This window comes from Pinus tabuliformis, chromosome 6, assembly GCF_031772625.1.
Source record: "Pinus tabuliformis cultivar Carrire ecotype Pingquan chromosome 6, CPIR1, whole genome shotgun sequence".
Taxonomy (NCBI): Eukaryota; Viridiplantae; Streptophyta; class Pinopsida; order Pinales; family Pinaceae; genus Pinus; species Pinus tabuliformis.
Window position 1 is genome coordinate 923,867,820 of NC_142292.1, and position 6,201 is coordinate 923,874,020.

Sequence of the window (6,201 nt, forward strand, 5' to 3'; positions counted from 1 at the left end):
TCACTGCCTTAACTATTTTTGCATCCTTGATATCTCTACTTTAGCTGTTATAAAAAGGGGCAGCACTGCTAGCCCGGGTGATGATCTGCTGTTATTTTATCTATGTAACTTTTCTTTGTATTTGAAACTTTTGATAATCAACTCTCGTTGAGAAGTGATTCGTTGTAACTCTGTTTTAATGCTTTAATATAAATCTGGTTGTTGTTCCGTCTTTGATCTTGGAGTAATTTCAAGTGGTGTGTCCCTGGAGGCTAAGGGCCCGGCCGTGGTGGAACACTTGCTCCTATATCATTATCTTTAGTTCGTGCGTGGTTTTCATTATCAGATTTGTTCGGTAATCTGATTTGTTTTGTTATTTTACATCATGTCTCTATTATATTTGATTCATGTTCGACTGAGTAATATCGTTCCCTGTGACAGGAATGTCAGATTATTCATTCGGACTCTCTAACGCATTGTTGTTCCTTTAATCATTAATATAACATTGTCGGTCTTTACAGAATGCTATTGTTGTTCAATTACAGAGTACCCATGTTGTAACAGTCATAAATTGGTATTACTGTATTCATCTATAGATTACATTTAATTGTGATTGCTAATTCTACTGATATTGTTGTTCCATTACGAATTACAATCGCTATTCTTTATAACTAAGATTGATATTTGTAGTACCGAAATCAGATTACTATTTTTCTCAATACTAAGGTGTGTTGTGTGTGTTATTTATCTTAGTTTATTGTGCATTTACATTTGGTTCCAAGTGTTTTTCTATATTTCATTACTAATTAGTTTCCGTTCTATTTCTGTGTGTTGTCCGATTTATTCCTAGAGTAAAGATTGCTATCTGATTTTTGTAGGATACAATTGCTGCACTTATTCCTGTAGATCAAAGTGTTGTTGTTTATAAGAATCAGTTGCTGTTACATTTTCTAGTTGTTGTTCCATTTGTTAGTTGTTGTTCCATTTCCTAGTTGTTGTTTCGTTTCCTGTTATTTGCATTCTCATTGCTTTGGTGTGCAGAACGATCTGAAATTGTGGTGGGTGTTGACATTTGTTGTCTAGTTCCCAGATTGATGATCTGTTCCTTGATTATCTTTAATTACATTAGTTTACAGAGGGATGAGTTATTGTTACTGGATCCTTGACTGATAAACCGCTTAGTTTTCCGAATGCATGATTTAGGCTTTAAAGTGCTTTGTTGTAAGTAGATCTTGTTTTAAGCATCTGTTTACTCTTGTATTTTGAGCACTATACTACTAGCATTACTTTGGAAAATGACAGCCTCAAACTAAGTACACTCTTTGAAATAACAAATCGTTCCTGGATTGACAAGTTAATGTGAGGTAATTAGAGGTGAAAAAGACCCTTTTTACGGCTCGACATTTTGGCACCGTTGTCGGGGAAGAGTGTAGCCATTTGTCTCTTTTCAGAGTAGTGTAAGATCCTGTTAGGAAAGGATTGGGTTTTAAAAACAGAAGGTAAGAACCTGCGTGTGGAGTATGTAATAGCCCTGCTCCCCTGCCTGCTTTCTTGCAGATTTGTTGCTATTCTGTTTGGGTAGAACCTAACAGTTGATTTGTGTGCATGACTAAGCAGAAAAAGCCTGAAAAGAACCCTAAACCTCTACCCAAGCCTGATAAAGCTAAGGGGCCGGTGACCCTTGGCTGATCGACCTTTATAGATGAAATCCTTATGAAAGTAGAATCTCAGCCTTTAGTAGGACCTAGAAAAGTTACTTCTAGACAACCTACTAGTTCCCTTCAGGCCACAGGATCACCATCTTTAGCCTTTGCTGAGTTGCATAGTCAAACCAAAGAGCAAGATTTTCAAGAAATTGAAAATTCTAGCCCAAAATCATTACAAGAAGGGAACCTTAGCAACCTCTGTGAAGGAAGAGGAGAAATCAGAGAGACTGAAGAACCAAGATCTCCCCTTGGGGTAATTCAGCCATTAAGCAGTCCAGATAAGGGAAGTGCTGCAAAAATCATTTATAACGAAATTCAAGAACCTGAATCCCCCCAGACGTTAGGCACTCTCATTATCCCAGATAAAGGAAGTGTTGTCAAGACCATTCCCATTAGAGCCATTCCCCCTTGACAACCTAGGAATACCCTCCTAGATATCCTAGAAGGTTATTGGCATATATTTGACCAAATGGCCCAAAACCAACCAAACACCCAAACCTCTACACTACAATACCCCATTGTGGATACTGCAGCTAATGCACCTCCGAAAGCAATTCCTCTTCAGAACATCCCTACATTCCATGGCCTTACATCAGAAGATCCGGATGCATTCCTGTTTGAATTTGATGTGCTGTGTAGAGGATATGACTATACCACCGATCCCCAGAAACTGAAATTATTTCCCTCTACATTAAAAGGGGCTGCTTTAAGATGGTTTATGGGATTGGGTGGTGGTGTTATAAATAACTAGGATCAAATGAAAGAATATTTTCTAAAAAAATATTAGGACTATTGCAGGTCTAGAGAGTTAAAAGATGAAATATTTCAGATGGTAGCTAGACCAAATGAAACATTAGAAGAGCATGTTGAATGTTTCCAGTATAATCTTCAAAGATCTCCTTATGCATCATTACCCTTACCTGATAATGTGTTAAAAACAACATTAATTAGGGGAATGAAGGAACAATGGATTGAAACACTGAATATTATGGGAAAAGGAGATATTTATCAGGAAAATTTTGCTGACATTTTTAATCTATGTATCAGGAGATTGAGAGGTAGCACAAGACTAAAACCAGCAGAAAATGATCGTTTTGTAAGAGATAATAGAATTTCGGCAGAAGGAGTAACTCGTGTAGAAATTGGAAATTTATTAGAAAATTTTAAAACTGACATATTGGGGACACTCACAACACAACTTGATATTATGCAAGCCAAACAAAAGTAAGCAGAGGCAGAACATAATTTGGAAATCTTCTGTCCCCGATGTAGAAAGAAACATAGCCATAAGGAGTGTCCATTAGATGCAGTCCAAGTTTGCGCCATCTGTACAAAAGACCATTCTACAGAGAGCTTCCCCTCACTTCCTGGATTGAAAGCAGTATACAAGGAAGTAGAAGAAGAACCAGAACCAATGTATATACTCAATCAACGCCATCAATGGTAGCCATGAAAATCAGGTATGTTTTCAGACCCAGCTTCTTCTTTTTAGCCTCCACAATATCATGCTCAACAATATAATACAATGTGGCAAAATCAACCTCCCTTCCCGAATTGGTCACATAAATCATTTCCTTCATCATCTCCATGGCCAAATCAAGCAAACCAACCCAATTGGACAAATTTTCTCTATACCCCACCATATTGGAAAAACAATGTATATCTAGCACAATGGACCCCTCCTACCTCACAGAGTCAAGCCTGGTAGAAAAACTAGCAAAGACCGATGAATCAGCCAATAGGAACCATCCCGCTCCCTCAACCTACACTGCCAGCCTTACAACAAAACCCCCAGTCTAATTTAAGACCGCAACTCCTAGCCCAACCCAACCCTAATCCGAGTAATAGACTAGTCCAATCTATTCAAATAGTGGAAACACCATAAATAGGAACCGATCTAAGGGAGTGTAATGACCTTCAATTAAGATTTGGGCGTATCGTCGAAACAAAGGGAGATGGAACAACTCAAGTTGAAAATCAGTTACCTATAGAACAATCGCTACAAGAAGAGGATGTGACTAGACAACAAATTCATGACCTAACAACCACATCCTCTCCCCCATTCCCAGAGCGATTAATTATACCTCGACCTATACAACACCCTAATTTTGATATTCTGGGAGAACTAAAAAATCCGTACATAAAAATCCCATTCCTCCAAGCCATTCAAGACATCCCCATATACACAAGGACTATCAAAGAATTATGTATAAAGAAACCAAGGAGGAAAATAACAAATAACCCAAAAGTCTAAGTAGTTGGCACTCTATCCGACTTATTATCAGAAAAAGAAACACCCGTTAAATACGAAGACCCAGGAAATCCAATAGTAACCGTACAAATCTATGGTCAAACCTTCTCAAACGCCTTAGTTTATCTAGGAGTTGCAATTAATATCTTAACGACCACCACTTGCCAAAAACTGGGCATTACATTAGTAGAACCGACCTCTACTTTACTAGAAATGGCTGACCAATCTGTGGTTAGGCCAGAAGGCACACTACATGATGTCATGGTATCCGTTGACTCCTGGGAGTATCCGGCTGATTTTCTGATAATAAACCCCAAAAACCGACTTGATGGACATCCATTGATTTTAGGCAGACCTTGGCTTGCAACTGCCGATGCTTATATTGGCTGCCGACAAGGCAATATGACCATAACTAGAGGGGCAGATATCAATAACCTAGCTTTATATCCTCCAGTGCAGCCAAGTGTCACAATAATAAAAACTAACAAGCATCTTGTATCATACATCACCGAAAATATTAGATCTCCATTAACCATAGAAGAGGCCCTTGATTTCAAAGACCAAACAGAAGATGATGCCATTAGTAATTTTATTAGCCAATCTGAACCCTGATCCCACATACAATGTCACATGATAGAAGCAGGATTTGATAATGAGTTAGAAGAAGATCCTCTTAAAGATACACACGATCAAAGAAAACCTACTATCTTTGTTTCAAATAGTAAAATTGTAGAAATTGAGCCAGGAGAGACTTTAAACATTAATGCCAACCTAACTTCCGAGAAAGAAAAGAAGCTCATACAACTATTGAGGAAATATAAAGGAGCATTTGCATGGGACTACCCTGATATGAAAAGAATTTATCCCCAGTTATGTACACACCACATTTACATAGAAAGGGATGCTAGACCTGTTCGCCAACCATAAAGGAGACTTAATCCTCATCTAAAAGATGTTGTAAAAGATGAACTTCAAAAACTTTTAGATGTCAACTTCATCTACCCTATCTCTGATAGTAAATGGGTCTCTCCACTTGTTGTGGTACCAAACAAGAATGGAAAGTGGAGGATTTGTGTAGATTATAGAGAGCTAAATAAAGCAACACAAAAATACCACTTTCCCATTCCATTCATTGACCAAGTATTAGACACTTTGGCAAGGAAGAATTTCTTTTCTTTCTTAGAAGGCTTTAGTGGATACAATCAGATTCAGATTGCCCCTGAAGACCAAGACAAAACCACTTTTACTTGTCCTTGGGGAACATTTTCCTATAGAGTTCTACCTTTTGGCTTATGCAATGCTCCTGCCACATTTCAAAGGGCTATCCTCAACATATTTTCAGACTTAATAAATGAAGGGCTCGAAGTATACATGGATGACTTTACACCATACAGAGATGATTTTAACCCAGCATTGGACATAATGGAAAAGGTCCTGCAGTGCTGCATTGCCACCAAGCTTTGTTTGAGCCATGAGAAATGTTATATGATGATGACTGAAGGACTTATTCTAGGCCATTATATCTCAGTAGCTGGCATATAGGTAGACCCAGCCAAAATTCAAATAATTTTGCTAATTCCCACTCCTACCACTCAAACAGAAGTACACAGTTTTCTTGGACTTTTTGGTTATTATAGAAGGTTTATATAACATTTTTCGCATATTGTGGCACCTCTATATGCACTGACAAGTAATTTTGACTTTCTTTGGACAGAAAAATGTGACCATGCTTTTCAGGATCTAAAGAATCTTGTGTCCACAACCCCAGTCCTTCGAGGACCAAATTGGGACCTACCATTCCAAATTTCATCAGATGCCTTAGAAACAACTATTGGAGCGTCCTTGGGCAGGAAGAAGATAAAAAACCATATGAAATTTATTATATTAGCAAGAATTTATCCCCTGCTGAATTGAATTATACTGTTACTGAAAAGGAATTTTTAGCTATAGTACATGCTGTCAATAAGTTAAGGCATTACATTAGTGGATATCCTGTTATCTTGCATACAGATCACTTTGCCATAAAATATTTAGCAAATAAACCAATCAAAAATGGTAGAATAACTATATGGCTGATTTTATTGCAGGAACTTGATATTACAATCAAGGACAGACCTGGAAAAGAAAATCCTGTAGTTGACATTCTCTCGCGAATGCCAAAACCAATGGATGCAGTAGTAGTTGAAGATCAATTTCCAGATGAGCATTTGTTTGCTGTCACTGTTAAAACACCCTGGTATGCTGATGTTGTGAATTACTTAGCAG